Source organism: Sphaeramia orbicularis, chromosome 10, assembly GCF_902148855.1.
Source record: "Sphaeramia orbicularis chromosome 10, fSphaOr1.1, whole genome shotgun sequence".
Taxonomy (NCBI): Eukaryota; Metazoa; Chordata; class Actinopteri; order Kurtiformes; family Apogonidae; genus Sphaeramia; species Sphaeramia orbicularis.
In genome coordinates, this window is record NC_043966.1 from 9,390,865 (window position 1) to 9,416,933 (window position 26,069).

Here is a 26,069-nt window from a genome sequence, read left to right on the forward strand (position 1 = left end):
TATTTTTATTCTTTAGCTCTATTCTTATCTTAATTTTATTTTTTTAAAGTATATTCTATTTTCTTATTTTTATTTTTTGTAATTTTATATAACAAATATATAAAAACGGTCCCGCCAGCATGAAATGTAAAGTTCCTGGAAATGTTTAGCTCATAGCTTATGTATCATTTGTTTTAATTAATTAATTTATTTGCTCACATACACATGGAGCCTTATATAGGTGATACTTGAGACATAGTCGTTTTATTCTATTTACAAACAGTAATAACTATGGTGTTTTTTTTACTGTACAATCACTTCCCCTAAGGTATCTTCATGTAAATACTTCCAAAAATGTGCAATAACCTTGTATAATGTGAATTCTGTACTATAAGTTGTGCAATAGTCTTCTGTTTTTGCAATAAAAATGTAATATTTATTCAACATTCATCAAAACGTAAATGTACTATTTTTATATAGACTTGAGTTCATAGATATAATATACATGCTGTTTTTATATATATATATATATATATATATATATATATATATATATATATATATACTGGTCATATTGTTAATAGATAAACATACTGTTTTCATAGGTAATACATACTGGTCATATTGTTTATACTATTACATACTGTTAATATTGTATCTATTCATATTTTATGTCTATTTTCTATTTTTATTCTTTAGCTCTATTCTTATCTTAATTTGTTTTTTTAAAAAGAATATTCTATTTTCACAGATTCACAGATATAATATACATACTATTAATATTGTTTATAGATATACACACTGTTACATCGTGTTAATATTGTATCTATTCATATTTTATGTCTATTCATATCTATTCATATTTTATGTCTATTTAGACATAAAACATAAACATAATAGAATTAATATTATTTTTTAAGCTTTGCACAAATTCCAAGTCTGGATCATGTAAATGTCGTACACATGTTCAGAATATTAATTCCTAAAACCAGAATAATATCAGCATAAATAAAACAGAATAGAATAGGCTTTATTTTCAAGTATTTATGTGTAATACATACTGTTAATATTGTTCATTCATATACTGTTAATACTGTAAATTTGCATCTTTTCACATTTTGTTTTATTTTTCGTTCATCTTAGCTCTGTTCTTACAATACTTTATAAAATTGTAAAAATTTATAGTGTATTTTCTTGTCTTATTTTTAGTTTTTACCCCTCGGCCAACATCTGGGGTATTGTAATCGTTTTGTTGTCAGTCCGTCTGTCTGTCCATTCAACAATATAATCTCATTGTTTGAAAAATGCATTGACATATCTGCACCAAATTTATACTGTGGATGCATGTTGGTATGGAGCAGAAGAGTATTGAGAACAGGTCACCTTGACCTACTTTTTCAAGGTCAAACAGCCTTGTGCGGTTACAATATCCGAGTACTTTCAAATATAAATTTGTATGGAAGAAGTTTTACACAAAGACAATCAAATTTCAATTATACGGCAGTAACTTTCAACAGAATCTTACACTATATATGTATATGGGGGTATTAAAGGTGTGCAGCACATTATGTTTGTTATTTTCTATTCAATCTGTTCTTATCTGAACTAGTTTTTTTTTTTTTTTATTAACCTGTTTAACCCTGATCATATTTTCAGGGGAAAAACGCCTAAACAGACATACCCAAAGTAAATGAAGAATTACTTCACAATAATAAGGTTCATATGGATGTTCTTGGTGTCTATGGACATTTACAGACCTCACAGAATCTATTCCCATTGTCTAAAATATTGTATCTATTACTATCCCAGAGTAAACTGTAACAAACTAAAAGAGAAATTAGAATTTTTTTATCCTCGCCTGTTTTTTTTTCGGCTGGCTTGACAATGATATGCATAAATTAATTGCTCGTGTCGGAGATTTTTAATAGCGTATATTTCACCCCACAAAGATTAAAAATCATGTTTGAACATTAAAGTTTGCACTAAAATACACTTTTGATGTAGTTTTATTAACATTAGGGTCTAAACTTTGAGCAAAAGTTGAAAAAAAAAAAACATCCATTGTCCTGATTTATTATATTTTTTATAGTAGATGAATATTAATATAATTTTTTAGGCCCGCAGGCGGGCTGATAGGGCTAAAGGGGTTTTAAAACTGTTGCACTGACTGGAATAACACTCCTAATTTCATTGTACAAACAGTGACAACAAAGGCTATTATTCTATTCTATTCTATTCTATTCTATTCTATATCAGTGCCTGCTAAAGTGTATCCTCGTGATTCAATTATAAATCACTTATCGACAACAGATCTTCAGTTTTCTATACAACTGAATGTTTTTTGTTTTTTGTTTTTATTCAGTTTTCTAGTATAGTTTCTTTTACAGGGTGGGGAAGCAAAATTTACAATGAACATTTAGTTGTTTTTTTCTCAGCAGGCACTATGTCAATCGTTTTGAAACCAAACATATATTGATGTCATAATCATACCTAACACTATTATCCATACCTTTTCACAAACTTTTGCCCATATGAGTAATCAGGAAAGCAAACGTCAAAGAGTGTGTGATTTGCTGAATGCACTCGTCACACCAAAGGAGATTTCAAAAATAGTTGGAGTGTCCATAAAGACTGTTTATAATGGAAAGAAGAGAATGACTATGAGCAAAACTATTACCAGAAAGTCTGGAAGTGGAGGAAGCAACAAAAAACGTACCAAAGCTTTTATTAAAGCTCTCAAATCCAAAATCCTAAAGAATCCAAACAAATCCATCCAGATACCAGGTATTGCCATGGCTTAAAGCAAACTACCCAGATGGAAATTATGTATGGACACAGGATGGTGCTCCAGCCCACACAGCTAGAAAAATACAAGATTTCAGCAAATCCAACTTTAGCTATTTTTGGGAATCATGTTTATGGCCGCCTTCTAGCCCAGATCTAAACCCTCTGGATTCTGCTATTTGGGGCGTTTTAGAACATGCTACCAATAGAACATCACACAGCAATGTCGACTTTCTTAAAGATACTATTAAAGAAGAATGGGAGAAGCTCTCACCCGAATATTTGAGGAACACTTGCGCAAGTTTCAGGAAGCGTGTGAAGGCAGTTATTGAGAAAGAAGGAGGACACATAGAATAAAAACATTTTCTATTATGTACATTTTCTTGTGGCAAATAAATTCTCATGACTTTCAATAAACTAATTGGTCATACACTGTCTTTCAATCCCTGCCTCAAAATATTGTAAATTTTGCTTCCCCACCCTGTATATTAAATGTCAACAGTAAATCTGAGCTCCCTTGAAGCTCTTTCCAGACTCAGACGACACCAGCCTGTAGTGTCAGCAGATGCATCTCCTCAACCCCCCCCCCCCCCGGTCTTGTTCAGCCCTTGCATTAACATCCATCCTCAGTTACCTGGATAACAGCTGGAAGTGTGTCTGCTCACACACAGCGTTAAAAAGCACCTCCAGATGTGTGTTGAGTGATCACTTCTGATTGGATCCCAGTTCCCCGCTCGATATGTAAATGAAGAAGCTCATCTATAGCCTGAAAACAAAGCGTGCAGGTTGAGGCTGAACAGACAGGCTTTGTAGTGGTTGGATGCAGATTGAATTCACTGTGGTGTTGGGAGGTGACGGCGGGGGTTCGAGGTGAAGGGTTTTCAGTCGTTTAATCAGTACAACCTAATTAACACCATGAAAAGAAGACTACTCTAACTGTCTTTGGCTGATCTTCCATGACATCAGTGTTGTATAGTCATGAAGTACTAATATTTCACTGCTGTACTCAAGCATGTTTTGGGAGAAGTTGTATTTTTTATTCTATTTATTTTCACTTTTACTTCACTATATTTTCTAACTCAGTCTTTATTGTACAGGATCATTACTCATGACAAAAAATAACTTAAAGGAAATGAGGTGTTTTCTTCGTTGATATTACCAGTGACTGCAACAAAGTCAGGACTAGGGATGGGAATCGAGAACCGGTTCTTTTTGAGAACCGGTTCCCAGTAGCTCCATTCCTTGGAATCGTTTGCCTGCCTGCTTAACGATTCTGCTTATCGGTTCCACCTTCGTTGTGCATGTGCGATGATGTCACACGTACGCTGCATTGTTTTGGTCAGAACGTAGCCAACATGGCGTTGAGGCAGAAACGGTCTAAACAGACGACACCAGGTCCACTTACTTGGAACACTGTCAAAGCTTCCATGTCTTCTAAAGGGTGGAATCCCTCCAATATCCTCAAACATTTGTCCACAGCATGTGAATCATTTACAGGAATGTCACATATTTTACACGCTACTTAGCAGCGCACTTGTGAATGTAGCGGCAGAATGAACGCCGGGCCGGTTCCAGTTCCGGTGTGGGCAACAAACGTCGTAACTCCTCAAATACAAGTTTCCGAAGGTAAGACACAACGGGACAACAACGGGAGACAAGCCGAGCTGAGTCGAACCGGTTCCACGTAGTAGAAATGCGGCAATAGAGGAATTAGTAAAGAGTCTTTAGTTTCACTTTCACTGTAGATAAAATGGGTTTAACTAGAAGAAAATGTTGGTTTTGTCAAGACTATATCAACCAGATTAAATCGAATTGCATGACTAAAAAAAGACTGTAACACAATTTTCATTGATTAAAACAAGACTAAAATGTCATCTGTTTTCATCGACTAAAATTAGACGAAAATACCGTACTTTCCGGGCTATAAGGCACACCAGAATATAAATCACACCTGACTATAAACCGCAGGTGTCCACATTGTGACATGAGATATTTACACAGAAAGATGGTAAACAGAAAGATTACACTGGTCAACAACAAATTTATTGTTTAAGTTTTTTGAGCTGATTTAGGATCATTTTGGTGTGCTGAATCCAAAAATCACATTAATTTTGCTCAATCAGGTCAACTTTCTGAACTATGCTACATATTGGCTTTTTAACATTTTTGCTTACATTTATGGGCATTTTCACATCATATGATACAAAATTCCTTCATATTTCTTGCAATAAACGAGTTCTGTAGATTTTATTTTTGCCAATTTATGATTAATGTTTTTTTTAATATTACAGGTGAATGAAATGGCTTCGACTAGAAGATCTTGCAAAAATAAGCCTGACGTATTCTGCTACATCTGCGGTGAATACACCATTGTACCTAACAGGAATCAAGTCACATGTTTCATAAAGTGTGCTTACCAATCTTATTTTGGTATGAATTATTATATTTTGTGAGAAGATCAATTTTTTCAAAATCAAATTAGCAAAAAAACCTGAGCTGATTGAGAAAAACAGATGTCATTTTTGGATTTAGCGGTGCAAAATGGTCCTAATTCAGTTGAAAAAACCTAGACCACTTGCAAAAAACAGTTTTTTGGGTGAGAACTATACAAGATAAGATAAGATAAGATATTCCTTTATTGATCCCACAATGGGGAAATTCACAGTGTTGTCAGCAGCATAAAAACATACATAGACATAGACATACACATAAAAAAAAAACAGTCATATAAATTTGAATAGAAAAGTGTTTAAAAGGAGAGTGCAAATATTGTTTGATATGATGTAGTGCAAATGGTTATAAATATATACATAAATACATATATATATATATATATATATATATATATATATATATATATATATATATACGGATTGAATATATGCAACATAAGTGGAATGGAGGGAGGGTTGTTATTACACATTATACATTGATCTAATGGGAGCAGGACTGGAATATAAAAAATCAACTGATCAAGTCACAAAAATGTAATCAATTTTGTGAGAAGATCAAATTAGCAAAAAAACCTGACCTGATTGAGAAAAACAGATGTCATTTTTGGATTTAGCGGTGCAAAATGGTCCTAATTCAGTTGAAAAAACCTAGACCACTTGCAAAAAACAGCTTTTTGGGTGAGAACTATACAAGATAAGATAAGATAAGATAAGATAAGATAAGATAAGATATTCCTTTATTGATCCCACAATGGGGAAATTCACAGTGTTGTCAGCAGCATAAAAACATACATAGACATAGACATACACATAAAAACAAACAGTCATATAAATTTGAATAGAAAAGTGTTTAAAAGGAGAGTGCAAATATTGTTCGATATGATGTAGTGCAAATGGTTATAAATATATACATAAATACACACATATATATATATATATATATATACGGATTGAATATATGCAACATAAGTGGAATGGAGGGAGGGTTGTTATTACACATTATACATTGATCTAATGGGAGCAGGACTGGAATATAAAAAATCAACTGATCAAGTCACAAAAATGTAATCAATTTTGTGAGAAGATCAAATTTTTCTAAATCAAATTAGCAAAATAACCTGAGCTGATTGAGAAAAACAGATGTCATTTTTGGATTTAGCGGTGCAAAATGGTCCTAATTCAGTTGAAAAAACCTAGACCACTTGCAAAAAACAGTTTTTTGTAACCCAGTGTAATGAACTGTCGACACATCCAGGGTGAACCCCGCCTCCACCCCTTGGTAGCTAACACCCCTCCGAGCCTCTCAAAGAGTCAGCATTTCAACAAATAAACATCTGAAAAGGATGTTCCTGCCATGTTTGAACAGCACGAGCGAATATTCACCACCTCTGAAACTACAACACTTTGACTGTGATGAAGAAAAAACTAAAAACAAAAAAGAGAGAAAATCACATGTTGTCTGTCTCCTTCTTTGTCTCCTTGTCTTTGGTTTGAAAGCTTTCTCTCTTCCTGTGTGTAATCAGAGCAGGCTAAGATTAGAAGTCCAAGCCGGCACCTCGTATCTGACCCCCCCGGATGTAGCTCCGGGGGGTCGTAGAGCTACTGTAGCCTCTGACAATGTGATAAAAAGACATGAAGGGAGACAAGGCTACCTGAGAATAGACGGCCTTTCCACTTTTTCACCATAAAAAAAAAAAAGCTCAATATAGGCAGCGTCGAGTCAACACACCTAAACTAAGACTAATTCTCTTAACCCTTTTGACGAACTGAATGAAATGCGGCGTATTTAAATAAATAAGTGAAAAGCACACTGTTCTGTGGAGATAAAAATCCTTGGTTTTCATTCAGTTCACAGCTGACATTTGTTCGCTTGGATAAAAATACCCCCACAGCTTTGCCAAATTTCTCCTTCTCTCTCTGTCTACAGGCCACATGCAGCTCAGGGGACTCTGCAGAGGCGTATTTCAGGTTTTTTTTTTTTTTTTTTCTTTTTCTCCTCCAACAAAATAAATGGTCGCATGCTTTTTAGCTCTCGTTTCATGTTCCCGCCAGATGGAAAGTTGGAGGCAGACGCTTTACACTTGGTACGCGCCGACATGCTCATCAATCCATCAGGCTCATTTCAATGTTAATGGCCAAAAGTATCACTTAATTTGTCTCTGATGAGAACGTGCTCAAAACGCTGACATTAGAAAAGTGTTCTCATTATATCAAACATGAGCCATGGGCACGTGCAAAATGGTGCGACTTGACAATAATAATGGAAATTTGCTCTTTTCTGTTCATCGCTCCATCACTTTGTAGATAAAGCCACATTATGGTGTTATTATCTGACCCCGTCTCCCTTTAGTCATACGTGTTTTCACTGCATCAGTAAGACACTGCATGAAAAAAAAAAAAAAAAAAGAATAAAGAAAGCATATGCAACGGTTCATTTAATTACAAACAAAGAAAGGGTGTGAAAATAATGTGTTTAAGAGATAGATAGATAGATAGATAGATAGATAGATAGATAGATAGATAGATAGATAGATAGATAGATAGATAGATAGATAGATAGATAGATAGATAGATAGATAGATAGATAGATAGATAGATAGAATGAACGATAGAACGAACGATAGAATGATAAAATGATAGATAGAACAATAGAACGATAGAATGATAGATAGAACGATAGAAAGAATGATAGGATAGATAGAATAATAGAACGATAGATAGAACGATAGATAGAACGATAGATAGATAGATAGATAGATAGATAGATAGATAGATAGATAGATAGATAGATAGATAGATAGATAGATAGATAGATAGATAGATAGATAGATAGATAGATAGATAGATAGATAGATAGATAAACGACAGAATGAACGATAGAACGAACGATAGAATGATAAAATGATAGAACGATAGAACAATAGAACGATAGAATGATAGATAGAACAATAGAAAGAACGATAGGATAGATAGAATAATAGAACGATAGATCAATAGATAGATAGATATAGATAGAACAATAGAACGAACGATAGAACGAACGATAGAATGATAGATAAAACGATAGATCGATAGAACGATAGATAGAACGATAGATAGAACGACAGAACGACAGAACGATAGATAGATAGATAGATAGATAGATAGATAGATAGATAGATAGATAGATAGATAGATAGATAGATAGATAGATAGATAGATAGATAGATAGATAGATAGATAGATAGATAGAACATAGATAGATAAGTGAACTATATCTGACCATTTACAAATTATGCCAAATCTACTTTTCAGGAGGTACTGTTAACTGAACTCGGTCCTGTGTAACATGTGTTGTTTTTGTTTTGTAATTCTGATGAATGGTGTTTAGTCGTTTGTGTTGTTTTGTTGTATTTTGTGTGTGGGTGTTTTCGCTCATTTACGTATCGCAGTATAAAGACAATTGTGACGGCTGTGAACTCCAGGAAGAAAAGCGATGGCCTAAACCAAAGCTAATGGAGATCCAAATAAATGAAAAAAAAAAAAAAAGATGGATTCAACAACAGCTTAAAAAGATAGTTTCCAATTATTTTACTTCCCAGACCATAAGTGCGTCTGCAGAGCTTGTATATAGACGGGCTGCCGGGCAAAAATCATCTCATTATTATTTGTGTTTTTAAAGCTGTGGCTCGTATTCTAATGTAAGCTCAGTGTCAAAATAATCAAAGAATACATCAGCAGGACAGAGGTGTTGTCAGATATCTTATTACTTGTGTCAAACGGGTAAGGCATTTGTCAAAAGTCGCCCTGTTTGAACCGCTAACCTCAAGAAGTAGAACAGAGGAAGGAGAGTGGGAAGCGTATTGCATAATGCCCTTCCACATTCATGAGACATGCATACATACTGCTATGAATGAAGCCAGACCATTTGTTATTCATACTGTCGGGTGTGTGACCTTGACATGCCTGGGTTCAGTCGCCCGTTTGCAAATCTATGGTGCCTTTTACCTTCGGCGGTGACATTTCACATTAAAACGACTGCATGTATATTTGTCTGAAGGGATCCATGAATATGTGTTACACTGGGGCGCTGTTAAGGCGGGGGGGGTAAATATGATAAATTCATGGGGCCCAGTATTTGTGGGGGGTCTAGTGGATACAGGTTAGAAGTTTTTCGTGTAAGGTCCGCTGTATAATAGAGGTGCAGAAGTCGGGAATCGGACGTTAACCCTTGTGTGGTGTTCAGATTTTTATCATTCAGCCAGTGTTTGTAGGTGTGATGGTCCGGCTGCATTTGTGGGTTTTTAATTCAGCATAATCAAACAATTTAATGTTAAAATACTCAACCAGTGGCGATTTCTCAGACTGCAAGGGAAGCTCGGCTTCCCCTAAAATTATGAAAATTAAATGGTTAAATCTGTTCGGTTGTGTTGACATTTTATTGACTACAAATGTGTTAGAACACGTTCATCTCACAGATGAGTTTGTTCAGAATCAGCTTTATCACAAATCAACGGACGCGATGTTGTTCACTTCTCCTCCATTCCCGTGTCTCTGTTTTCTCCTCCATCTCTGCTCAGTGCATTTGTCCGTAGACTGTGTCCGTCTCTGGGCTTCAATGGGACTGAGTGGAACAGTTTTTTTCATTGACTCAAAACTAGACGGTAATTGGATAAATGCCATGATGTTGTCCCGCCCCCGGACGCCTCTGGGGATGAATGGAGCTGTGGGCGGAGCTCGGCCGGGCTGGACGCCAGAGTCCCATGTGCTGATTGGAGGATCGGTCGAAAGGCTGAATCCTGTTTGATTGACAGCTGTTTTCAGATCTGCTCCTTCACTGACACAGTTCAGTTTAATACCGTCACACATTCTGCTGTGAAATCAGAGAAACCACTACGAAATTACTCGTTCATTTCTTGCACTGTAAATAAAACACACTCATTGTACTTCCTTGTTTCAATTTAACATAATTTCAGTGTTTTCTTGTTTCAGTTCCATAATTTAATCATTTCTTGTTTGAGTTTAATATCATTTTGTAGATAGTTAAATCAATCAAACTGTCGGCTAGGTCGCAGTGAAAGGAGCATCTGTTTAAAAAGGCTGAAGTCTTCACACACAACACAATGGGCCAAGGTCATTGAAGCAGAGAGGACACTGGTCCAGTCCCTGGAAAAGACGCCTACTTGGTACGATAAGGTTACTGAGCATTTTCTTAAAAAGGAACAGAGGGACAAATTTATGTTTAAATAACTTGACAATTTTTTTGGATGTAAGCCGACAATGAGCTTCCCCTGTCTGAAAGACGAGCAGCCGCCACTGTACTTAACAGATGTTTACTTCATCCCAATTACAAGCAACATAAAGAGCATATATGTTTAATATTTTTGCCTTTGCTAGATCACATTCATGAACTAGAAGCACTTGGAGAGCGCAGGCCTCCGCCAAGGCAGATCAGTGAGCCCCCATGCCCCCCCATCCCCACCCCCGATCACCACCAAAATCGAATCATTTGTTCCTTGTGCCAGTATCAACATTTCCTGAAATTTTCATCCAAATTCATCTATAACTTTTTGAGTTATCTTACACACAGACAAACAGACAAACCAATGCCGGCAAAAACTTAACCTCCTTGGTGGAGGTATTTAACCCTCCGGTATCCGGGTGCGCCTTTTAGGCACACTTTGCACTTCATTTTAAAAAACTTCAGATTATTTTTCACAATTTAAATAAGGTTAGAATTCAAAAGTTGTTCATTTTTGCATGATCTTTAAAATTCTGACCAACTAAAATGTGCACATTGCAAACAAAAGAAAATTACCAGACTAGCATCTGTCTGCCAGGTGTGCCTAAAACGCACTATCTCTTCCATTTGATATGTATGATTATGGCTGACCTTGATTGACAAAAATAAAATCCAATTAGAGCAGAAAAATAAATCAATATATAATATTTAATAGTTTTATTTATAGGTGTGCCTTTTTGACACACTTGAGACAGATGCTAGTATTTTTGAACATTTGACCTAGCGCCAAAAAAAATGATGCAAATTAACCAATGTTGGAGTTAATCATTGACATATGCCAGGCTGAAAAAATCAAATGTATGATCCACTTTTTATGTAGTATATTGAAAAAATATATATTTTTTGTGTTTTTTGCATCCAAAAAAATGGTTTGTTTACAATACAAACACGGCATTTAAAGGGTTAAAAATGTGACAATTATTGAGTATTTGGTATTTTTATTTATGGCTCAAGTTGATGAAATAGAAAAAAAGTGTAAAAGAATTAAAAACAAACTATGAAAAATTTTTTGACATTATTCCACAAGTGTGCAAAAAAGGCACACTTGGTGCTTAGTAAGGGCCTTGCTGGATGGGATACCGGAGGGTTAAAGTGCTACTCGTTTTTAGTTTGTTTTTTTAATAAAATGTATTATATTCAAGATATGACAGGAAAAAATTAATTTAAAAAATTATTACTCATTTTTCATTTAATAAAAAATGAAAACAGGTCCCACAGACCCAAACACCATACAAGGGTTAAAAGCATCTACAGTTTTACTTTTGTAGTAGTTATGGATCGCACCCCCACGTACACCCCCCCCCCCCCCCCCCGATCGACAAGGTACTGAATTTTACACAGGGTCCACAACGTTCACCTTTCATAGGGCCTAGAATTGGTGGTGATCTATCTATCTATCTATCTATCTATCTATCTATAACCAGGAAAACCTCATTGAGATTAAAAATCTCTTTTCCAAGATAGTCCTGGCCAAGACGGGCAGCAGTACATTAAATAGTTACAGACACAAACGTTCATCCATAAAAACAAAAACAAGTTCTCAATACATAAAAAAACACAAAATCAAGTCAAACCTTCCAAAGTCAACTTTGCTAAAAGTGTCCACGAGATGAAGATAAAGTGTGTCAGACAAAACATCTGCAGCCAGAAGTCTCCCTCTGTAAGTCGTACAACATCCTCTTTAAAGTATCCAGCGAAACCAGATCTTTAAATTTCAGGTCTTTCTGGAGTTCGTTCCAGGTGAATGGAGCCGCAAATCTGAAGGCTTTTCTCCCCTGCTCAGTTCTAACTTTAGGAACTGACAGAAAGAGAAGATCCTGAGAAAGAAGACTGTAAGTGTCTGAGGTTCTCCGACTGATTAAGGTCAGAAGGTAGGATGGGAGCAGACCTAGAATAGACTTAGAAATTAAAATACGCCACTGACTACACTACCAGTCAAAAGTTTGGACTCACCTTCTCATTTAAATGGCATGAGACGGACCACAGATGGTCAACAAGTGCTTAGCATCGGTGGGAACTCCTTCAAGATTTTTGGAAAACATTTCAGATGACTACCTCATGAAGTTCATCAAGAGAACGCCAAGAATGTGTAAAGCAGTAATAAAAGCAAAATGAGTCTATTTTGAAGAATCTAAAACACAGGTGTCAAACATGTGGCCCGGGGGCCAAATCTGGCCCGCCAAAGGGTCCAGTCTGGCCCGCGGGATGAATTTGTGAAATGTAAAAATGACACTGAAGATATTAACAATCAATGGTGTCAAAATCATTTTAATTCAGGTTCCACATACAGACACATACAGTCCAATTAGATTTCAAGTGGGTCAGAACCAGTAAAATATTATCGGAATATCCTATAAATAATGACAACCCCAAATTTTCTCTTTGTTTTTTTTGGTGTAAAAAAAGTCAAATTACATGAAAATGTTTACATTACCGAACTATACTTGTACAAAAAATGTGAATAACCGGAAAAAATATGAACAAACAAAAACGTCTTAAGAAAAGTAATTGCAATTTTACCAATATTCTGCCTGTTACTAAATGTTTTGTGAGATTGTAACGCACAAGTGTAAATAATAAACTGATAAACCAAGGCATAATATTGTTAAAATTGTACTTGTTTTTTCTTAAGACAAGTCAAGTTGTTCATGTTATTCAGATTTTAAGGAAACTTTGTAGATGTAAACCTGATCATAATAGAATTTTACTTTTTTCACTGTTATTATTTCTCTGGTTCGGCCCACTGGAGATCAAATTGGGGTGAATGTGGCCCCTGAACTAAAATGAGTTTGACACCCCTGATCTAAAATATACAACATGCTTTGAGTTATGTCACACTTTTTAGAATTACATAATTTCATATGTGTTCTTTTATAGTTTTGATGCCTTCAGTGAGAATCTACAATGTAAATCGTCATGAAAATAATGAAGAACCAGGTGAGTCCAAACTTTTGACTGGTCGTGTAAGTCTGTTACATGTAGAAGAAATGTACAGTTATTACATATTTAGCGCTTCAAACGTAGAAAAGCAATGTTTTTCAAAAGTGTTGCTCCTCGATCATATCAAAACAGTGCGATTGTAGTTTCTTTCAAGACACAAATACAGGGTGACCCAAAAAAAACGGGAATTTTTAAGTGCGTATTGGCAGACATGAGCAAGTGGCAGCACTGCGAGACAGTGACCTTGAGCAAGTAAACACACCCCCATTTTAGTAACCATTGGCGGCTGTGCGAGAATTGTTTGGTAACCGCGTGATCTCAAGATTCGGTAACGTTCCCTGGCCCCCTAGATCGCCAGATTTGTCCGTTTGTGATTTTTTCCTGTGGGGCTATCTCAAGAGTAAAGTGTACACGACTCGACCAAGAACTCTGGATGAGTTAAAACAGAGAATTCAGGATGAAATTCACAGTATCCCAGCTGAGATGTTGCAGCGGTCAATGAGGAATCTCAACAGCAGATTTCAAGAATGCATTTGTACAGGAGGACGCCATCTACAGGAAGTAATTTTTAAAAAATGAAAATTCCATCATTGTTTCTTAAATGGCATGTTTTAAGGTTTCAGTTACTATGAATAAAATATTTTTCTTCCATCACTCTTGGTTTTATTGGATTGTTAAAAAGTTCCCGTTTTTTTTGTGTCACCCTGTAGTTTTGACGCCTTCAGTGAGAATCTACAATGTAAATAGTCATGAAAATAATGAAGAACCAGGTGAGTCCAAACTTTTGACTGGTAGTGTAAGTCTGTTACATGTAGAAGAAATGTATAGTTTCCATATTTAGCGCTTCAAACGTACAGGGTGGGGAAGCAAAATGTACAATGAACATTTAGTTGTTTTTTCTCAGCAGGCACTACGTCAATTGTTTTGAAACCAAACATATATTGATGTCATAATCATACCTAACACTATTATCCATACCTTTTCAGAAACTTTTGCCCATATGAGTAATCAGGAAAGCAAACGTCAAAGAGTGTGTGATTTGCTGAATGCACTCGTCACACCAAAGGAGATTTCAAAAATAGTTGGAGTGTCCATAAAGACTGTTTAGAATGGAAAGAAGAGAATGACTATGAGCAAAACTATTACCAGAAAGTCTGGAAGTGGAGGAAGCAACAAAAAACGTACCAAAGCTTTTATTAAAGCTCTCAAATCAAAAATCCTAAAGGATCCAACCAAATCCATGAGAAAAATGGCAATTGAACTTGACGTTCTTCTGTCATTTTTATCCCAGTTTCTGCTCACAGTTTTGTCGTTTGCAGAACTGCCTCTTTTTTTTTTTTTTTAACCAGAAGCAATTTGGATGAAATGGAGTGGATGAATACATAGGTACATGCAGAAGTATAAATAATAGGAAAACAGAGAACACTTACCTATACCAAGGACAGCAAAAGGGAAAGAAAAAAACAGAGAATCATATTGTGTGATTTGCTGAATGCACTCGTCACACCAAAGGAGATTTCAAAAATAGTTGGAGTGTCCATAAAGACTGTTTATAATGGAAAGAAGAGAATGACTATGAGCAAAACTATTACCAGAAAGTCTGGAAGATACTATTAAAGAAGAATGGGAGAAGTTGTCACCCGAATATTTGAGGAACACTTGCGCAAGTTTCAGGAAGCGTGTGAAGGCAGTTATTGAGAAATAAGGAGGACACAGAATAAAAACATTTTCTATTATGTCAATTTTCTTGTGGCAAATAAATTCTCATGACTTTCAATAAACTAATTGGTCATACACTGTCTTTCAATCCCTGCCTCAAAATATTGTAAATTTTGCTTCCCCACCCTGTAGAAAAGCAATGTTTTTCAAAAGTGACGCTCCTCGATCATAATACCAAAACAATGCGATTGTAGTTTCTTTCAAGACACAAATATATGCATTTGAGCAGACGTTTGGGAGCGTGCAGTCTCTCAAAGCCCGTCCACCTGGTGCTGCTGGTGATTTAATATTTTTGCTCAAGGGCATTTGTAAAAGATGGCTATATTTTGGATCAAACCTGTGACATTTCAATCAAGAGGTGGTTCTGCTAAGTGCCCACCCCCACATACCTACTGGCCCCCGTGCGATTAATCAAAAATTATTTGACACATACAGGTTTTTCAATTATCTCCCATGCCAGTGAGCTGTGGAAGTTGCCAAGACCCCTTTGGGCACAGAAGTTCTCGCTTCAAGGATTCAAAGGAAACCAGAAATGCAGTTAAATAGGACAGCACAACAGCTGGCTTTTCTCAGCAGAGATTTGAATAAATATTTGATGATGGTATAGTATCAAGATAACACACACATACACACACACACACATGTTGGCAGTAGTGCATGGGCTCCCATCACAATACCTATTGTGTGAGCAAACAAAGATGAGCAAATATCTTGGTAGAACTGGTGTGTCTGGTTTACAGAGGAAAGTCTGCGTCCGCCAGTGCATCTGGGCTGGAACATCTGGACGGAATTCTGTTCAAACTGGAAAGTAGGCGTTAAATGTTTTCACCCGAATTAACATAAAGCGATGCAGTTAGCAGTCGGGGAAGCGTAAGTGAGCGTATTATGTGAGGTCTATGAGAATTGTTGCATCAGTTTTTGTGAAACTGGGTGGAAGGGTAGGGTAGGAAATATAGATAGATATAGATAAATATACAGTCGTGAAAAAAATGATCAGACCACCCTGCATAATTCCATTGAGAAAAGCAAAATATCACTCCTTTAAAGTGAGTGGAGTTGGAGTTGGAGTTTTCTTCTTTTCTTGTTTGTTATCTACTTTATAAATCCCTTTTACAAAGAGCACCTCAAACAAACTCTTTTTTTGAGTCCGAGAGGCATTCCTTCCTTTGATTTTTTAACACATTTATGAGTTGTTTTATTTTTATTTTATCGTATTTTGTAACTTAAATCTTTGTTGAGTTTTATGTAGGATTGTAAGACTAGCCAAAAAAGAAACAGACAAAAACAAACAAAAAAGACCCCAAAAAACAAAAGATACAAAGATAAAAAAAAGACGAAAAGACCCCAAAAAACAAAAAGCGAAAAATAGACAAAAACAAACAAAAAAGACCCCAAAAACCGAAAAATAGACAAAAACAAACAAAAAAGACCCCAAAAAACACAAGAAACAATAACCAAAAAAAGAAAAAAACAAACAAAAAAGACCCCAAAAAACAAGACACAGACAAAAAAGACAAAAAGATCTCAAAAAACAAAAGAAACAAAAACCAAAAAAGACATAAACAAAAAAGACCCCAAAAAAACAAAAGAAACAAAAACCAAAAAAAGACAAAAACAAACAAAAAAGACTCCAAAAAACACAAGAAACAAAAACCAAAAAGACAAAAACAAACAAAAAAAGACCCCAAAAACAAGACACAAAAACAAACAAAAAAAGACAAAAACAAACAAAAAAAGACCCCAAAAACAAGACACAAAAACAAACAAAAAAAGACAAAAACAAACAAAAAAGACCCCAAAAAACAAAACAAACATGGTAAAAAAAAAAGACAAAAACAAACAAAAAAGATCACCAAAAACAAAAGAAACAAAAAAAAGACCCCAAAAACAAAAGAAACAAAAACAAAAAAGGACAAAAACAAACAAAAAAGACCCCAAAAACAAAAGAACCAACACTAAAAAAAACAAAAAAAAAAAAGAATACACAAACGAGAGCACATAAGGATTGTTTTAGGTTTAATAATAGTATAGTTAGCGGTAGGGGAAGCATAAGGTTTCGAGTGTGTGTTGGATGTTGTCGGATGGAAAACAGCTTCAGAGCTCTGAGACTCGGGCCGAACAAAAAGTAACAGACTTTGATGGATGTTTCCATTTGAAAAAAGTGCAAAGCCTACACAGTGAATGTTACTCTGAATATGGTTAATCTCAGCAAAAATCTATCCCCGATGTCCAAGCGCTGAGCTCCAGTACACAGGATGTCAACTGTTACTCCAACAGTGAGCGGAGTTCCTTTGAAGGAGGCTGTTTTCAGATGGATCGGCTGCTGACTCGGCTGTTATCTGCTTCTTTGTATCACATTGTGTAGAGCGTGATATTGCTACTTTGAAGGATTACGCCTGTGATTAATGGTCATTCTTCTATCTGTTACTGGTATTACAAAGGAATTTGGATAATAGTGTTCATTATTAATCACCTTATGAATAGATGCTAATACTCCTTGCCCTCAAAGCATTTTGTACTGTATTGTGTGAGGTAAAACAGCCATAAAGTCATAATCACAATGAGGGATTACAGCTCTTAAACCTCGTTTTGATCGTAGATTTGGAAAGAAGCAAACCCTGCTGGTTCAGAACAATGCACACATGATGGTGGATCATCACCTGTGTTGTATGAAGTACAGGTACTCGACCAAAAAATGACTGTGGTAGAAGTTCGTCACCAACTGAAATACTACTCAAGTTAAAGTCTATAAGTATCTACAGGGTGAGTCAGAAAAAACGCTCTTTTCATTTAAAGAAATTGTACCACTGAAATGGAAATGCTTATTTTTCTTTTGATTATACAGTCATATCGATGTGGTTATTGAGCATGTCTGGCGATTGAATCATTGATTTATGGCATAGCATAACAGAGGGAATGTCCATTGTTTATTGTGCACCGAAATATCTGCCAACACAGTTTATGCCACCGTGAATGAAATTGAAACTGTCAACCATTACAGCATGTTTACTCGCCATCAAAATGTTTTGTCTCAACGAAGTCGTCCGGCACGACCTTCAACCTGGCTACCATTCAGACTGATGCAAATCTGTGGTTGTTGTTGCATCTCTAACACTTTGTTGTGTTCGTCGTAGGGCTTGGATTTCAGCCGTGATGCGATTTCGGAGTTCCTGAAGAGTTTGTGGAACAGTCTGATACACACGGTTTTTAAGATACCCCCACAAGAAAAAATCAAGGGGGGTCAAGTCCGGGGATCTAGGTGGCCACTCTCTCTCCTGACCCAAACAGACAACTCGATGAGGAAATAATACCTGCAATCGCTGTGGTCTTGCCATGATGAAAACTCCCTGGGCACTGTCATGTAGGCCTATGTCCTGAGTGTGAAAGCAAAGCCCCGACTCCTGTAATTGTTGTCAATTTCAAGTTTGTTCACTGTGGCATACATTGTGTTGGCAGGTATTTCAGTGCCCAATAAACAATGGACCTTGTCTCTCTTATGCAATGCAATAAATCTATGACTACATCACCAGACATGCTCAATAACCACATCAATATGACTGTATGGTCAAAAGAAAAATCAGTGTTTCCATTTTAGCAGTACAATTTCTTTAAATGGAAAGAGCGTTTTTTCTGACTCACCCTGTAGTGTTTATAGTTAGTGGCTTTTTTGCCAAAACCCGATATGCCGATATTGTCCAACGCTTAATTTCCAATTCCGATATCTACCGATACCGCTGCCGATATATGTTGGATATTAAACTAATTTTAGGTAACATCACATATCTCCTGTCATGGAATTAACACATCATGCCTAATTTTCTTGTGATGCCCCATTGGATGCATTCTCAAATGCAACAAGGCTTTCAAAATGTAAACACTGTCTGTGCAAAGAATACATACTTCAACTTAAGTTGTGGAAAAAATGCCATATTTATTTATTTTCTCTCCCTCCCTCCATAAGTCTATTACAGTGTGGCAACTCTACTGTACAATTTTGAAAACTGCACATTTATTTCAGCTACAAACAATGTTTCATTTACGTGTCGGTAAATGCCGGTGAAATCAAGGCATTATTTTATCAGTTTTAATGACTGGGAAAAAAACGATAACGATATTCACCGATATTACATTTTTATGCCAATATCGTATCATAATACAACATCCCTATTTATAGTACTTAAGTATATCACGTAATCTACAATTAAATGTACTCAAGTAATGAAAGCAAAAGTATAAATAAATGTTAATACCAACCTAAGGCAGTCAGAATTTGGAATATTATAAAGTTTATCCAGGGCAAAACATGGTAAAGGAAAAGATAACCAGTCCAAATATTGAAAATAATGTCGACATCACACACTTGAAAAGGTTTTGAGAACCTAAACAGAAGTCGGCTACTGCTGGGATTAGAAATGTCAGAATAAAAAAAAAAAAAAAAAACAAGAAAACCGTGAAGCTTATGTGGCACCTCAAAACATGGAGCCCACACTACAAGGAATCCAATGTCTAAACCATTGACATAATACCAACCTGTTTGATGTCACAGCTTCATTCCACTCTCCTTCACATCTACAGATCATCGACACCTTGAGTATTGACCGTTAGGGCCAAAAATAAAACCCTTTTTTTTTCCTCTAAAAACTCAATTGCGATTTTGGGTAAAACTACAAAAGACAACAGAGGTCAGCATGTTGTATTCGTGAGCAGCCTGCAATGCAACACACTGCTTCCTCCCTCAAATCTGTGACGGTATCATGTGACGGGCCCACAGAAGTGATACCAGCGTAAGTCAGTGTCAGGCATCAGTCGTGTGTGTGTGAACCACAGAACATGAGTAATCCCCATGTGGTTATATTTAAAATGGGGGATCTGTGCATGACACCACGGCTTACATTAGGATCACTACTGCTGGCCCATCACAGATTTATGCCGCTTTTCCACTGCGTGGTACCGGCTCGACTCGACTCAGCTCAACCTTTTTGCGTTTCCATTACGAAAAATGACCTGGAATCTGGTACCCGGTACTAGTTTTTTGGTATCACCTCCGCCGAGGTTCCAAACGATACTAAACCATGATGTATAAACACTGCAGACCACTGATTGGTCAGACAGTTTTTTCTGTGACCCGCCGTTTTACAAAAAAACAGATGCGGAAGTGGACAGTAAATATAGCGGTGCATTAATCCACATGATAACAGCCCAAAACTACACCATGGTCGGTCGAGGAGATTCAGTCTTTGGTGCCCGGCGTAAAAATTCAGACAAGACAACACGTAACGAGCGAATTTATCAGCAACTCTCTGAGCAGACGACACAGAAATAACGCGCCGCATCGCATGATGTTCAGGTACTGTAAAGTCAGTAGTATCCTGTAATAGGAATGGTCTCCTGGAATACCGAGTCGAGCCGAGCCAATTCTATGTTACTGTCCATGGTCATTACACAGACTTCTGTGAAAGACCACTCCCACAGATAGGAGGAGGAGGAGCCTACGGACCAAGAGAGATGGAATCAATTGATTTCCCTTTATTTGAAATCGTCCAAATTAAAAAATCCAATTTCGATTTAAATTCGATTAATCGCACAGCACTATAGACGGTCATTTGCGCTTGCGCATTACATAATTATGACGAATCAGCTTCCTGACTTTGTTGGAGTCACCAGTAATCTCAGTGGTGAAAACACCTAATTTTCTTTAATATATTGTTTGTAATGACTAATGATGTTGTGCATTAAAAATGTATGGGAGTAGAAGAATGTAAAAATAAAGGAGAATAAAAAATACTCAGTAAAGTACAAATTCTCCCAAAACATACTTGAGTACAGTAGTGAAATATTAGTACTTAGTTACTATCCAACACTGACGATTACATAGGAACTCTTTGAACAGTCTGTGCTTCTGGTTGAAATGTCAGCTTTTTGTTTTTTTTTTGTTTTTTTGTAGCTGGATATAATTTATAACGTCTTAAAAAATGAATGAGGACAGTGACTTCTTCAGTACAACAGTAGTTCTGGTATTTACTGAGATGAGCAGTTCCCAAAGCAGTTCTGTTGTTCAGAGGAGTCGGTGCTGCCTCTAATAAGCAGAGAAAACACAGACAATCGCTTTACAGCTGATGATAACACTTCGCCTCCTGGTAACAGGTGAGATACAGCCAAGTCCGAAAACCAGCGTCTGGGGATTTGACTGAATGGCTGGTGATGCTATCAGCTTTGATAGCGGCAGAGTGGCTCCAGATTACATCACTGCAATGTTCGGAAACAGGTTCATCTCATCAGAAATTTTTCGTCTGAACTTGGCTTTAGATGCAGAGAATCAAACCCTGCATTGACTTCTATCTCTATGGGTGACATTTTTAGTCAAGATATCATTCATCTAAACCTATATCGTGCTATCAGACAATTAAAACCTTTAATTAGATTAGAGTTACACAAGGTTACGATTAAATATCATTCATTTTTAATCTATATTAATCGTGTTTCATTTTGCATAAACAAACAGACTCAAGAAAGAAGGGAATATATATGCACTTAACGTGTTTGTTGCGGGCTGGGCGACACATTAGCTGAAGCGCTAGCAGAATCCCAGACTAATGTATGCTTGGTGTTAATGTGGTATTTGAAGCTGGAAGTGCTTCGGTGCTTCCTGCAGAGTGTGTATAATACTTTATGTCAGTCAGCTGTTCCGTCTTGGGTTTTTTTTGTTCTCATGTTTTCATCCAGAGGGCCAACGTGCTATTTAGCATCTTCCATATTTATGGGTTGGTTCTGCTGCCTGTCACTACCGGATCAACTGCACATTTGTTCATGTGTGATGTTAACTCTACTTACACGAACTGACCCAAATGCATTGGCAGAGACGTTCATTCTGCTCAAAAATTTTTAATCAGATTAATCATGATTAATCTGATTTAACACATTAATTTTGACAACCCTAGTATATAGTGTATACATATAGCTTATGTATATGATGTATGTTTACTTCCATTTCCTGTAGATTTGTACAGAGCCCCTTTGGTTATGTGAGGAAAACATTAATGCATGGCCATGAGATAAGTAATGCTAAATGGTAAACGCGAAATATGCTCAAATCTCTGAAATCTCAACGTTTGCTAATCCTATTACTGTCTTTTACCGCCATCGTTACTTCCACAGCTTTCGTGGTCGCGCAGCTACCAGATTACACTCCGCAGACAGCACAGTATCTGATTGGTCCATGTGATGCACTTTTCCACCATTAGAAACGCAGTGATATGTTTTCTTACATGCAAGCACTTCCTGCTTCTAAGAAATTCCCTTAGGACTGTTTTTACTGTCTCTTCCTGCACTGAGCGTAATGACACTCTCGCCGAAAAATTATGTTTTTATTGTGTGTCATAACTTTGGTTTTACTTGTCCTTTCAACACTATTCACTTCACAGTATTAGTTTGATGTCTGCACTTTCCATAGGAATTGAAACTGAGATTCAGCGAGGCTCCGTCTTCCTGCTATGAGATAAGGAACTCATGGCCATGTGTTTTTTGTTTTTTTTTTCTCATATGTCACCAAAGGAGCTCCGTAAATTTGTATATATGCAAATCTTGTATTTTTTCTGCTTTATTACAGAGGCACCACTACCACTTGTGGTCCCCATGAAAGGTAAATGTTGTGAACCCTTCATAAAATTCAGTATGTTGTTGATCTGTTGGGGGGGGGGGGGGATACATAGGGGTGTAATCCATAACTAACATAACTTACGCTGGGGTAAAACGAAAGTGAAACTTTACATGCTTCCAACATCCGACTCCTGGCTTCTGTACCTCTATTTTATAGCGGATCTTACACGAAATTTCCACAACTTCTAAATTGTATCCATTGGACCCCCTCCAACTGCCCTATGGGCCCCCCCCAAATTCTGGGCCCCATGAATTTGTCATGTTTACAACCCCTTAAGAGCACCTCAGTGTATATTAAATATATATATATATATATATATATATATATATATATATATATATATATATAAAATGTACATTTACTTCCATTTCCTGTAGATTTGTATATATGTAAATCTTGTATTTTTTCTGCTTTATTACAGGGGACGCCACTACCACTTGTGGTCCCCATGAAAGGTAAATGTTGTGAACCCTTCATAAAATTCAGTATGTTGTTGATCTGTTGAGTGGGGGGGATACATAGGGGTGTAATCCATAACTAACATAACTTACGCTGGGGTAAAACGAAAGTGAAACTTTACATGCTTCCAACATCCGACTCCTGGCTTCTGTACCTCTATTTTATAGCGGATCTTACACGAAATTTCCACAACTTCTAAATTGTATCCATTGGACCTCCTCCACTGCTCTATAGGCCCCCCAAGAATTCTGGGCCCCATGAATTTGTCATGTTTACAACCCCTTAATAGTGCTCCAGTATATATATATATATATATATATATATATATATATATATATATATATATGTATATTGTACATTTACCTCCATTTCCTGTAGATTTGTATATATGTAAATCTTGTATTTTTTCTGCTTTATTACAGGGGCGCCACTACCACTTGTGGTCCCCATGAAAGGTAAATGTTGTGAACCCTTCAAAAAATTCAGTATGTTGTTGATCTGTCCGGGGGGGTGGGGGGTGGTCTATACATAGGGGTGCGATCCATAACTAACATAATTTACGCTGGGGTAAAACAAAAGGGAAACTTTACATGCTTCCAACGTCTGACTCCTGGCTTCTATACCTCTATTTTATAGCGGATCTTACACGAAATTTTCACAACTTTTAACCTGTTTCCACTGGACCCCCTCCACTGCTCTATGGGCCCCCCACAAATTCTGGGCCCCATGAATTTGTCATGTTTACAACCCCTTAACAGCACCCCAGTATATATATATATAACATATATTTACTTCCATTTCCTGTAGATTTGTATATATGTAAATCTTGTATTTTTTCTGCTTAATTTTTTGTATTTTTTTGTTCTGTTTTGTTTTGTTTGGTTGTTGTTTTTTGGCTCGTTTGCTTTTTCGAGAGAGTTTTTATGTGCAACTGAGCTATTGTGACCAAATAATTTCCCTTTGTCTAAATCTAAAGGCACCAAAATGTGCTTTTACATATTCACTGACTGAAAAATTAAAAGTTTCATGAAGACAAATGTATCTATTTGCGAGTTACACAAGTTTCACAAAGATTATAACGGCATAATGTTATTATTTTCACTGTTCATTGTGTTACAGTTTTAAAGTTTGAATAGTTAATACTTCAACTCGATCATTAATTTGTTGGAAGACTCTAAATTTTAAATGAAGAAGAACGACTACTCTGGCAGCGTGGTTGGTTCTGTGTCGTTTTACAGTCTCTGCCTTAATGAAGTTCATTTTGATCATCTCAGTAATGTACTATAACCATCTGTTCTCGCAGCCTTTTTAAAATAAATGAATGTTAAAATAATAAATAGGACAAATATAGATCTAATTAGCGCGGTAAAACTTTTATCATCACGTTCTCGAGGCAGTGTTCACATAAGTATTCACATTATATGATAAAAATGCTGGGTGCGCCGTGCAGAGCCTGAAACCTCCCTTCACTGTGTATGACTGAAAACAAGATGGACCTGCATGTCAAATTTAACAACGATTTTTACAGAATAAGAAAAACACAGCAGCTATATCTCTCGCTAATCTTCTCATACTCGACTCACCTTTTGTCTTGAGGTATTCTCTGGAGTTCAGATAGCACTCCTTATTAAATTCCTCCTCAACAGTAACCTGGAAGGCTCTGCATACAGAATACTGAAGAGGTAGAGGTAGAAGCCTTCAGCAAATACTCATGAAGCTTTTCCACCAAATGTATGTCTAGTATAATGATTTGTTTGTTAACCCATAAACACCCAGTTCTACTTTTGTGTCAGTTCCCAAATTATTTTTTCTCAATTTTTAACCTTACATAACTGATTTATTACCATTTATTCTAATATTATTCTCTGTATTCTGCATTTTTTGGCGAAGAAAAAGGGGTATTATTTTTGGCTCGGTTTGTTTGTTTTTTTAACACTCTAGCAGCAAAACTATTGATTGAATTCAAAGCAAATTAGGCTTATAGATTGCCAGTGATCCAGAATAGATGTGATTACATTTTGGGAAAAGTAGGTCAAAGTTCAAATTTTTTATGAATTTTTTATTTTATTTTAATTTTTTCCCCATTTACTTATAATGGGCGAAATTTGGCTATGCTATCTATGTCTATGCTGACATCAGCGCATGCATAGACATGATGACATCAGCTGAATCAATGCCAAAATAAACTACAATACGTGTGAGGGGTGGGGTTTGTTGTGCCTGGAACCACTTGTTAGGTATAAATCATGTATGTTATTGTATTAGTTTTCTACATCCTAACACACACACAGTACCAGGGGTGTACGAAAATATCGGTTCCACAATATATCGCGATATTTCAATTCATGATACTGTGTCGACATTAAAAATACTGTCAATATTTTTAAGTATTTATTCAAATGCAGACATGGCGGAGATTCATTTTTGTTTTTCAAGCTCTTTTATTTCTATAATCACATGGGTGTTTTGTTCTGTTTGTATATTACAAAAGTAGTATTGTGATGTTAAGGGTCATAAATGTAGTTTTTGTTTTTTTTTTTAAATTGATAACAGTTATTTCAAGCATCCTAAAAGCACTTTTTACTGTTTGAAAGAGGCAAATGTTAGTTTTTTATTGGGAATACACAAAAATAATGTTCTGACGTTGGATGATTCAGGGACTGAACACTATGTATTCTTTTCGCAATAGAATACGAACATGTAAGCAGGATCTTAAACTGTAATGTCTGAAAAATATTATTTATTTATTTATTTATTTATTTGTGTGGTTTTTTGTACTGGTAGAGCTGCATGTTAA

General features: G+C 36.2%; 1 protein-coding gene across 2 annotated transcripts in view; it reads right to left on the minus strand.

The window, feature by feature from the left end:
* The window catches only part of lingo2 (leucine rich repeat and Ig domain containing 2), a 908,701-nt gene that overhangs the window by 447,369 nt on the left and 435,263 nt on the right, over nt 1-26,069 (minus strand). The window contains exon 4 of one of the 2 annotated variants that reach the window (XM_030145715.1): nt 3,398-3,529. The exons of the other annotated variant lie outside the window; for it this stretch is intronic. The gene's annotated coding sequence lies outside the window, so the exon portion shown is untranslated. The remainder of the gene's footprint in view (nt 1-3,397; nt 3,530-26,069) is intronic. 2 annotated transcript variants of the gene reach the window in all.